The sequence below is a fragment of the Macaca fascicularis genome, chromosome 12 (assembly GCF_037993035.2).
Source record: "Macaca fascicularis isolate 582-1 chromosome 12, T2T-MFA8v1.1".
Classification (NCBI taxonomy): Eukaryota; Metazoa; Chordata; class Mammalia; order Primates; family Cercopithecidae; genus Macaca; species Macaca fascicularis.
Window position 1 is genome coordinate 97726853 of NC_088386.1, and position 12456 is coordinate 97739308.

At 44.5% G+C, this 12456-nt stretch overlaps 1 long non-coding RNA gene across 1 annotated transcript; it reads right to left on the reverse strand.

The window, feature by feature from the left end:
- Nucleotides 1–9664: 9664 nt before the first annotated feature.
- Nucleotides 9665–12456, reverse strand: LOC141408211 (uncharacterized). The gene is made up of 2 exons (XR_012421376.1): nt 12383–12456; nt 9665–11185 (listed from the first exon to the last, which is right to left on the reverse strand). It is a non-coding gene; the product is annotated as an uncharacterized lncRNA (long non-coding RNA).

A 12456-nucleotide genomic window follows, 5' to 3' on the forward strand; every position in this document is an offset into this window, starting at 1 on the left:
ATCTCAAATCTGTAATCTGGCTATCTCAAATCTCAATCTGTAATCCCAAAGTAGTGGGATTACAGACATGAGCCACCACACACAGCCAAAGGTTTCTAATATAAGTAATATATATTCTCAAGCTACATATAGGTTCATATCTATCTTCAATTAGGGCAACTTTAAGGTCCTAATTTGTCCCAGAATTCACCTCACTTTTTCCTAATAGTTAGAAAAGTAATTCCAGCTGCTTGATGAGGCGCTTTCACCTAGATGTTTCTAACAAATATGTCAAATTCTGCATGTCCAAACTTCTTCCTACATCAAAAACAAAGCAAAAAAGGTCTTCTCCATTCTCGTTTTGGTTAATAGCATCACCATCCTCCCAATTGCCTGATTCCCCTCTCCCTGCCTTCTAAATACCTTTCAGTCCATTTTCTTCTCTCGCCAGTGCCAGGCTATGTGGTTCTCAAAGTGAGGTCCCTGTACCAGCAACATCAGCATCCCCTGGGAAGCGGTTAGAAATGCAAATTCTCGGGGCTCACCTCAGACCTACTGAATCAGGAACTGGGTGGGGTGGAGCCTGGTAAATCTGCATTCACTAAAGTGAGAACACTGTCCTAGCTGTATTCTGCCGTGTAGTCTCCTAACTGGCCTTCCAGCCACCAGTTTTTCCCTGGAGTATTCCTCATGCCAGTAGTTCTCAACCTTGGCTGCACATTGGAATCATCTTGAAAATACTGATGCCTGGGTCCCGCTCCCGGGAATTCCTGTTTCATTGCTCCGGTCTGCAACATAGGCACAGGACTTTTTTAAGCTCCCCATGTTACTCTAATGTGTAGCCAGGGCTGATAATCACTGCTCCACACTGAAGCCAAGGTTCTCTTATTAAAAAACAAATCAGATGATGTCACTATCCCCCCTAAAAAAATCTCTATCAGTCATAGGATAAATTCTGCACCAGCTCTTCAGCATGGCCCCAACTGAGTGCTCCGGCTGTGGCTCCATCAGCCTCCAGGCTCACTCACTTCCTCTACACTCACCCATGTGGAATTTCTCATTATTCCCTGAATGCGGTATTCTGTTCACATCCCTAGCCTTTTGCACTTTCTGTTCCCTCTGCTTAGAATGCCCTCCTCCATCCTCTCTGCCTGGTGAATTCTTATCCTTCAACGCTCAACTGAAAGGTCCTCCAGCCCCAGGGTGAGTTGCTCTCTTCTCTGGGATCCCAGAGCACTCTGTTGCTATGTATATGATAGTATTGTTCCCATTTCATTGCAATTATTAGTTGACACTTCTTTCTTCTTCTTTTTTATTTTATTTTTGTTTGTTTGTTTTGTTTTTTTGAGATGGAATTTCACTCTTGTTGCCCAGGCTGGAGTGCAATGGCGTGATCTCAGCTCACTGCAACCTTCGCCTCCCAGGTTCAAGTGATTCTCCTGCCTCAGCCTCCCGAGTAGCTGGGATTACAGGCACCTGCCACCACGCCAGGCTAATTTTGTATTTTTAATAGAGACAGGTTTCTCCATGTTGGTCAGGCTGGTCTCAAACTCCCCACCTCAGGTGATTCGCCCACCTCAGCCTCCCAAAGTGCTGGGATTACAGGCATGAGCCACCATGCCTGGCCTTCTTTATCCTTTTTAAAAACTGACAGCGTTAGGAGATTAGAAGAATGCATAGCTTTTTAAATTTTATCCCCAATGTCTACTGTAAGTTGGATATTGAGAAGATGTTCAATCAATGTTGGTTAAGCGAATGAACTGGAAACACCACCACTTCCTGCCTTCCATTGAGATCAAACCATGGTGCCATTTTGCTTTTCTTTCCGGAATCGGTAAAGATCATATATCTCATATCATACACATATGACTTAGTAATCACATACCATAAACGTGTGATTGGGAGCCAACCAGATCAAGTCTGTCACTTGCTGGCCTTGGATTTCTAATCTTTAAAATAAGGTCAATAATGCCTATTTTGCAGAGTGAGTGTGAAAATTCATTGTATAACACCCAGCAGCATGCCTGACACAGATTAGGCACTAAATAAATTAAAATATTTATTATAATAATAAGTAAATAAAACTCACTGAAAAGAAAGTTAAACTGAGCAGCACTTCTGTTTATACATCTGTCTCTCTCTTCAGTCTGAGCTGCTGAAAGGCAGAAACTGTCTTATTTATCCGTGTGTTCCCTGGGGCGGGAAACACAGTAGGCATTCGTTAATTAATTCAGTCGCTCATTCACCAAGCATTTATTAAGCTAATGAATGAAATGAATAATATTTGGGTTGGAATGATGGCTTGCTGTTTGGGACACAGAGAGACTCACACATTTGTCTATCTCACAAAACAGAATCACAAGCTTGGCCGCTGGAAGGTGTCTCAGAAATCATTTTTAAAGGTTCTCATTTACAGGTGAGAAAAGGGAGGTAACTAACCAGGAAATCCATTTTAATTTCAATATTAAGGATAATATTTCTGGAGTGCGAATGAATGCTGACCAAGTAGGAAACCAAGTTCACATTTGTAAAAGTTCTTGGGTGGGTGATACTTAACTAGGACAGTGCTTGGTTTTTCATGGGGTGAGAAACTGGGCAGTTGAGAAGAATTTTAGCAAAAATAATTGGAGGCACCTTTGACTATTGTCAGTTCCATATTATATAGTTTCTCTGGTGGAAAATAAAGCACCTTCTACCCAACATGCAATTGAATTTATGTTGTTCTGTCCTTTTAAAGGGCAGGTAGAAGGCACAATTTAGGTCATTTGACAGGTGTCATTCCAAGCAACAACAAAGAACAGACAAAAATGTGTTTAGCAGATGTAGTCGTGTAAATAAGCCTCTTTTTAAAAATGAATCGCCACATGTCCCCAAGATTGGAATCACTCCTGGGAACATGGTGTGGAGTCTCCTCGATGCAGAAGAAAGAGGAATGAATGAATGAATGATCCAGACCAGCCAGAGACTAAACTGCAAGCAATGTTAGGTTCCCCTGTGACCATTCAGACTTGATGTGACTCTGTGAGAAAGCACTGTTGCGGGCCGGGGATTGGCAGGCAGCCCCGGCTTCCAGCCCCAGATAACAAGCTGCTCTCCAAGAACACGTGCTAGGAAAAGTGCTTGATCAGAGTGTCAGCTTGTGGACTGAGTAGGAACACTAAGTGGTTTTGTCTGTCACCTCCTCTACCCCAGCTGGAATTTGGCCATAATCTGATGGAAACACTTTGCCCACTTTCAGGAGAATTTTCCACTATCACTAAGGCTGCTTTTTCATACTTCGGCTATCACCAAAGGCTTTCAGAACACTTGTACTACTATTGCCCAGGGGAGCTTATGTGTCTCAAGGGTAGGGGGTAGGGGACCAAAACCATTCTGAGCATGGAACGCTCAGTTGATTGAAGTTTCATGCATGTGAATTTCAGTCCCTGTTTCCTGAGGACTGGACTGTACTAAATGCTATCCTGGAATCATGTCTTCATTAGTCCCCTGGGCCACATGACAGGTGAGTGAGTAAGCTGGGCTTCAAACTCAAATCCAACCCTTGAGGTTTCATACTTGAAACCTCTACTCATGATGTCTTCATGTCACTGTGAAGAGGACTGACAGGGCTTCAGAAGCTGCTGTGTGGGAGAGGGTTAAAAGTGTCAGAGTGCCTGGGTTCAGATCCTGACTCCACAGCTTTGTATGAATGCCTTTGCGCAGGTTACTTAACTTCATGAAGCCTCGGCTTCCTCATCTGTAAGAACTGGTCCAGCAACAGTACCTGCCTGTAAAGGGGCTATCATGAGGCTTGAAAGGGTTTGACTCACGACAACTGTATAATAAATGATAGTTCTAGTATTGTCATACATGTCACAAATACAATCAACATTATGGATTTACTCCCATCTAGGTATGAATAGTCATGTGTTTGTATGTACACAATGTGACAATGAAGAAACACAATAGCCAAAATTTATCGGGCACTTAGTACATGTCAGGTAGTAAAATAGGGGTTCTGCATATATAACCTCATGCTTTTCATATATATGACCTGATTTATTCCTCATAGCCATCTGTGAAGTAGTTATTATTATTATTATAATATATTTTTGAGATAGAGTCTTGCTTTGTCACCCAGGCTGCAGTGCAGTGGTACAATCTTGGCACACAACAACCTCCGCCTCTTGGGTTCAAGTGATTCTCATGCCTCAGCCTCCCTAGTAGCTGGGACTACAGGCGTGCGCCACCACACCCGGCTAATTTTTTGGTAGTTTTTAGTAGAGACAGGGTTTCACCATGTTGGCCAGGCTGGTCTTGAACTCCTGACCTCAGGTGATCTGCCCGCCTCAGCCTCCCAAAGTGTTGGGATTACAGGCGTGAGCCACCATGCCCAGCTAGTAGTTAATATTATAATCCTCCCTTTCAGATGAAGAAAATTAAGCTTGCCAGGCACAGTAGCTCACGCCTGTAATCCCAGCACTTTGGGAGGCTGAGGTGGGAGGATCACTTAAGGTCAGCAGTTCAAGACCATCCCGGCCAACATGGTGAAACTCCATCTCTACTAAAAATACAAAAATTAGCTGGGCATGGTGGCATGCACTTGTAGTCCTAGCTACTCAGGAGGCTGATGCAGAAGAATCGCTTGAACCCCAGGAGGTGGAGGTTGCAGTGAACTGTGACAGTGCCATTGCACTCCAGCCTGGGTGACAGAGTGAGATTCCATCTCAAAAAAAAAAAAAAAAAAGGAGAGAAAAAGAAAAGAAAAGGAAGCTTACACAAGTTAAGTGACCTGCTTGGAGTCACACAGTTGATATTATATGTGGTGATGCCGAACTTAGATTCCAGAACTGCCTTGAGAGCCTATGCTTCTAATCACTATTCTACAGTGCCTCTCTGAGGCAATAGACTTAAAAAAGTAGATTCCAAAAATTGCTACTTTCAAATGTGTTGTCTTTTAAAGAAATCTCTTTGAAAAGTGCCAGCTTACCCTATCAATACTGCCATTGTTCAGACTCTTTGGCCTTCAGAACCATACACAATCCTCATGAGAAAATGAGTCTCAATTTTATCATCCTCATCTTTTAATCTAAAATGGTATTACTTAACTTGATCATGCACCTTATTCCCCAGACTTTGATCTAAATGAATTTTAGCTGTTAAAAATCAAATCCACCTTTAAAGGATAAATATTTGTCCTCATCAAGATACTCCATTCACTTCGGTGTCGAAAAAGAAACGATCCAGAGTGTTTTTAACAGCATCTTTGGAATAAGTAATTCATCTTCCAGGGAGATTGCTTTGAAGGAGAGCCTCATGTGGGATGCATAAGCTCTGGTATGTTTATTTAAAACATACCTTAAATTTCCTTACACATATTCACAAGTAACTTGCCTGGAAGCCCCAGACACTCAGCTCTACTAAGGCAGGAGAAATTGTTGAAGTCATCAATTCCTTTTGAATTGTGTGTTCCTAGACTTTTAAACTTTTATTCAGTGAATTGTAAACATGAGTAAAAGGTTTTGTTGCGGAAAAGGATCCTGCCTAAACAGAGACGCTCACACACATGCACCTCAACCCACCTCTCCATTCTGCAGTGTGAAGCCTTAAGCCATTGCTGGCTTAGGGCTAGAGAGAGCACTTGGGCTCTGAAGAGACAAATCAGAATAGGCAGCTTTTTTGATAGGAAGTCAGCAACTTCCATTCTTGCAACTATCCTGAGCTTAACTTAAATGCCTTCCAGTTGCTAAAAACTTGCAACTGCATCTGAGCCCAGACGGTCTTTTAACAAAAGTCGTCCATTTTTATGTGACCTGCCATTTGGTAATCAATACACACAAGATCACCCTTCCATAACCTTTTTCAGTCCCCAACACTTGATGAGTCGGGGTAGCTAACCCAGCCCAAAGACACTGTAGCTGGGCTTCGTCATTACAGTAGACCCTACTTAAACCCCTTCTTGCTGATTTACTTACAGCACAGCTCTTCTACTTTTTGCAGTAACATGACTTTGGTTTAAGCTCTTGTCACTTTCAGTTTTGCCTAGGCTGCCTCCCACTTCCTCCCAAAGCACCCCCCACCCCCATCATGCTGTGCTCTCCAGATGTTCACAATCCTGAAATATCCCATATGACAAAATATATACATGCTGTAATTATCCAAGTAAGTCCATCTTTGCTTACTTTGGTCTGGTTCCCATTTGTCTCATCGGTTAAATAGCAAAACTTTGATTAGTGTGGTAGGCAGAACACTGCCCCCCAACCAAAGATGCCCACATCCTTAATCCCAGGAACCTATACCCATGCTATGTTACATGGCAAGGGGGAATTAAAGTTGCAAATGGAATTTAGGTAACTAATTAGCTGACCTGAGAATAGGGAACATATCCTGGATTATCTAGGTGGGCCCAATGTTATCACAGGGTCCTGAAAGTGTATAAACCAAAAAGTATCTGAGACAAGCCTCAATCAATTTAGAAAGTTTATTTTGCCAGCCGGGCACGCTGGCTCACTCCTGTAATCCCAGCAGTTTTGGAGGCTGAGGAAGGGGGATCACAAGGTCAAGAGATCAAGACCATCTTGGCCAACATGGTGAAACCCCGTTTCTACTAAAAATACAAAAATTAGCTGGGCGTGGTGGCGCATGCCTGTAGTCCCAGCTACTCGGGAGGCTGAGGCAGGAGAATGGCTTGAATCTGGGAGGTGGAGGTTGCAGTGAGCCAAGATTATACCACTGCACTCCAGTCTGTGCCACTGCACTCCAGCCTGGTGACAGAGCAAAGCTCCGTCTCAAAAAAAAAAAAGAAAGAAAGTTTATTTTGCCAAGGTTAAGGATGCACCTGTGACAAAGCTTCAGGAGGTCCTGACGACGTGTGCCCAAGGTGGTCGGAGTACAGCTTGCTTTTATACATTTTAAGGAGACATAATACATCAATCAATACATGTGAGATCTATATGGGCTCCATCTGGAAGGGCGGGACAACACAAAGGTGGGGAGCGCTTCCCGGTCACAGGTAAATTTAAACATATTCTGATTGGCAATTGGTTGAAAGAGCTGTTATCTGTAGAAAAGAATGTCTGAGTTACCATGGGGGTTGCGGAGACCTAGGTTTTATCATGCAGATAAAGCCTCCAAGTAGCAGGCTTTAGAGAGAAAAGTAAATTTCTTATCAGACTTAAGGTCTGTGTTGATGTTAATGCTGGAGGGGTCTAATGAGGCATGTCCAACTCCTACTTCCTTTCATGGCCTGAACTAGTCCTTCAGGTTAGATTTTTAGGGTACCCTGGCTGAGAAGGGGGTCCATTCACATGGTTGTGGGCAGGGCCTTTGAATTTTATTTTTGGTTTACAAGCATAAGAGGGAGGCGGAAGAGAAAGTCAGAGTGATGTGATGGAGAACTGGTCCTGCTGTTGCTGGCTTGGAAGATGGAAGAAGGCCATCAGTCAAGGAACGCAGACAGCCTCAAAAAGCTGGAAGGGGCCAGGAAACAGACTCCCTGCTACAACTTTCAAAATGGAGCACAGCCCTGCCGAAATCTTGATTTTAGCCCAGTGAGTACCATTTTAGATTTATGAACTAGAGAATTATAAGAAATTTGTGCTGCTTTAAGCCACTGAATTTATGATAACATGTTATTGCAACAATAGGAATCCAATTCAATCAGCTGAAGCCTAAATAACCAGAAGACACAATCACTTCACATTTTTGGCATATCACTTTTGAGAGAAATATTCAAATCTCAAGAGAAACTTAAATCAACAGTTTACTTTTAAGCAAGACCCTAGATTGAATTCCCTTGAAATAGACCCTGACAGGATTGGGGGCCACAGGTTTATTGGGGAGCTCTCTTTGGTGCAAAAAGCTGGATCTGGCTGAGACACTGGCCTGCAATGCAACTGCATCTGAGGCCTTAGGCAATCCTACAGGCAACTCTGGAACTGGGATGGCCCTTCAAAATAGCCCCAGACTGAGGCAAAGGGGCTGAAGCTCTGTATCCACATCATCTGGTTTGAGCGAAAGAATAGCCTTGGGTGAGGCGGTTCCTGGTGGCTCAGAGCAATGCTCAGGCAATAAGATACTGTGAGCCACCCACCTTTGATATTTCTACCTACCGCTGCTGGGGGATGGATGGGTTGGCGCTGAGGAGAGGATCTGGGCAGGCACTAGGATATTCCCTACAAGCAATCTATATTTCTATGGGCATGTCCTGAGATCAATACCTATTCCATCTTGTCTTGCTATGACACAAGAAGAGCTATTATTAATTTAGTGCTTCCTACATAACAGATACTATTTGAAGGATTTTACACTCACCGTCTCTAGTCCTAGCCTCTTCCTAACCTAGCAAAGTAACTATAATTAGTTCCACTCTACAGATGAGGACACTAAGGCTCAGAAGTTTAGACTGGCAGAGTGCTTTGTCCCAGGCCACCCAGCTAGTGAAGTGGCACAGCCAGGTTTTGACATCAAAGCCGGCCCATTTCATCCCCAGTCTTCCGCAGAGCACACGCAGCACACCCCTAGGAAGAGAGTCAGCATTCACAGACATCAACCTGACACCACAAAAATTCTTGGTCCTCAAAGATAAGATTGTATTTGGTAAACTCTGATTCCTAAATAGGAAACAGAGCCTGAGAAAGATTGATAAGATATTAAACAAGGCTGAAAATGAAAAAAAACTTCTGGTGGTCCAGAAGGGTTGAGTTGATCAAAGTTTGTACTACATACTGTAAATCAAAGTTAATTACATTTTTACTCCACGTTGCACATGGTGAATTTTATCATAATTTTTACTTGTGCCTCGGTGTTCTCTTTCCGAGTGGAAGCTCCTGGGGGAAAAGGGCCAAGAGGTTCTAAGTTTCCTTGTATGGCCCCTAGCACCACATCAACACAGGACAGCACATCATAAATACCATTTGATGATTTTCATCCTGCGCATTCACAGCCCCAGACCCCGTGTAAAAGCCTACAAAGCAATATCATTCACTGAAGCGCTACTCTCCTTGCGGGTTGGGTCCAGACAATATGGTGCTCTGGAAAACACTGTAAAAGCTCCCTCTTTAATAAGGATCCTGGTGTCCTGTGATGGATGCTATAAAACCTCAGACCGGCTGGTGTGTTCATAGCCATGTAAGCCCATTAACAGTGTCTGGTCCTGTGGTAACATACTTCATATTCACAGTGCAAAGACAAAGCATTTATTATAAATAATGCTAGGTGACCCTGGAGTAAACACAGCTGTGCCCTCATGGTGTCTTGTCAGTGGTGCTCCCTCAGTAGATTAAAGAAATCCATGTTTTATGGAGCCATCACTTATTCTGTGTATACACAGAGGACTGGTTTGCTATCAACCTGCAGCTCACTGCGTACAAGGTTTCAGGCCCAGGAATTGCATGAAGCTGAGATGCTTCACTAAAATGCTTATTCTTGCACGTTCTAATATTTGCAAAAGGGGATGAGAGTTGGTTTCTATTTGTTCTTAAATGATTTACATGACATTTGGGGCTCTATACAACTTGTGGCTGCCTTTCAGATTTCTTACAGTCTCCTCTCTGCGCTCTGAGCACCCTCCCCTGAAGCTGAGGCTAGGGGAATGAGCATGACTGTCATCCACTAGCTGTGGGACATGGGGCTATTCCTTTAACTCTTTGAGTCTTAGTTTTCTCTCCGTTCTTTTTTTGATTTTTTGTTTGTTTGTTTTTTTGAGACGTAGTCTCGCTCTGTCACCCAAGCTGGAGTGCGATGGCACAATCTCAGCTCACTGCAACCTCCAGCTCCCAGGTTTAAGCAATTCTCCTGCCTCAGCCTCTCAAGTAGCTGGAATTACAGGCACACACCATTACACCAGGCTAATTTTAATATTTTTAGTAGAGACTGGGTTCCGCCATGATAGCCAGGCTGGTCTTGAACTCCTAACCTCAAGTGATCCACCTGCCTTGGCTTCCCAAAGTACTGGGATTTGTGTCAGCCACCACAGCCGGCCACTCACTCTCAGCACCTCCTCGGCCTCCGAGCCCACTCTGGCAGCGCTTGAGGAGTCCTTCAGCCCGCCACGGCACTGTGGGAGCCCCTCTCTGGGCTGGCTGAGGCCGGAGCCACCTCCCTCTGCTTGCGGGGAGGTGTGGAGGGAGAGGCGCGGGTGGGAACTGGGGCTGCGCTTGTGGGCCAGTGTGAGTTCTAGCAGGCACCGGCGTGGGTCGGTAGCCCGCACATGGAGCGACCAGCCAGCGCCACCGGCCCAGGGCAGTAAGGGGCTTAGCACCCAGGCCATCAGCTGAGGACGTTGCGCCAGGTCCCCCAGCAGTGCTGGCCTGCTGGCCCCCTGGCGCCGCACTCAAACTCTCCCCGGGCCTTATCTGCCTCCCCGCGGGGCAGGGCTCCAGACCTGCAGCCCGCCATATCTGAGTTCCTCTCCCTGCCGTGGGCTCCTGCGTGGCCTGAGCCTCCCCGACGGGCCCCGCCCCCTGCTCCGTGGCGCCGGTCCCGTGGACAGCCCAAGGGCTGAGGAGTGCACACGTGGCTCAGGACTGGCGGGCAGCTCTGCCTGCAGCCCCAGTGCAGGACCCACTGAGTGAAGCCAGCTGGGGTCCTGAACTGGATGGGGACTTGGAGAAATTTTATATCTAGCCGGATGATCGTGTGTGCACCAATCAGCACTCTGTGTCTAGCTCAGGGTTTGTGAATGCACCAATTGGTACTCTGTATCTAGCTAATTCTGTAGCTAACTAGCACTCTGTGAGGCTGTGTCTGGTTTAAGGATTGTAAACGCACCAATCAGCACTCTGTCAAAACGGACCAATCAGCTCTCTGTAAAATAGACCAATCAGCTCTCTGTAAAATGGACCAATCAGCAGGATATGGGTGGGGCCAGATAAGGGAATAAAAGCAGGTTGCCACGCTAGCTAGCGGCATCCCACTGGAGTCCACTTTGTTCTTTTACTGTTTGCGTTAAATCTTGTTGCTGCTCAGTTTTTGGGTCCACGTTACTTTTTTGAGCCGTAACATTTGTGCAAAGGTCTACAGCTTCACTCCTGACAGCGAGATCATAAACCCACCGGAAAAAAGCTTCAGACAACCTTTCACGTCTGAAGGAACAAACTCTGGACACACCATCTTTAAGAACTGTAACACTCACTGTGAGGGTCCGTGGCTTTTATTCATGAAGTCAGTGAGACCAAGAACCCGCCGATTCCGGACACAGTAGTACAGAGTAAGATCCCTTAAGCTGCTGGAAAAAAAAATAGAGTATCTATGCATTTTGTGTTTACATAACATTATTATATAGACATATTAATACGATTTTTGTTAAATATGGACATGTAAAATCATGCACAGAATATGTATTATACAGTTGACCCTTGAACAGCAGGTTTGAACTTAAAGGGTCTACTTACACGTGGATTTTTTTTCAACCAACCAGATGGAAAATTATTCACGGGTTGCAAAACCTATCTATAGAGTAAAGGGGCAACTTTTCATAGGCACAGGTTGTGCAGGGCCGACTGGAGGGCTTGAGTATGCATGGATCTGGATATACGGGAGGCGGAGTGGGGGTCCTGGGACCAGATGACTCTATATGCACATGTAGGTGTGTGTATATGTATATAAAAGGCTAGCATTATTTTAACTGTATACGATTGGTGCAGCAGCATACACATAATTTGTAAGTAAAAACGATACATATATTGGGGTGAGCCACTAGGACCAGTGGACGACATAGCCCAAACTAACACTGCCGTTTGGAGTGGTGAACGAACGCCATATGGTGGTTTTTTCACAAGATTTCCGTCACCTCTCCAACCACTTTGTCTTCATTGGTCAGAATTAGACCTAGACTGTTCCTTTCATTGTTTTCTCTGCCTTCTACAGACTGAGATACTTGAGAATCTTCCTCAACAATGAAGAGAGTGATGCTGAGGAGGGATTTCTGCCTCAGTGATTAGGGAGGAGACTCTCCTAATTAGGTGGGTGGACCTGTAATCCACACAATGATTAGATTTTTGAAGAAAAACCTATCACTGGAATGAAACCAAATTCTTGAAGGTTCTCTTTATACACAAACTTAGTTGCCTCTCCTCCATTCCGAAAGAAAATATACATTTTTTCTTTAATAAGATATATATACACACGTGTATGTATACATATGTGTATATATGTGTGTATATATCTTACTAAAATAATGTTTTATTGTCACAAATTCAGGGACACCAAGTATTTGACTTATGTTTTGGGGGCCCACTGTGTGTCAGACATGTTGCTAGGCCCTGGGAATTCATAAATCTCCATGACATCACCTCTGCCCTTGAGGCACTCACGTGGAGTGAAGGAGATGGGCAAGTCAACAAATATCTTAGTTCATTTTCTGTTGCTTATAGCAGAATACCTGAAACTGGGTAATTTATAAAGATAAGGAATTTATTCTTACCATTACGGAGGCTGAGAAGTCCAAGGTTGAGCCAGCTGCATCTGGTGAGGACCTTCTCGCTGGTAAAGGCTCTG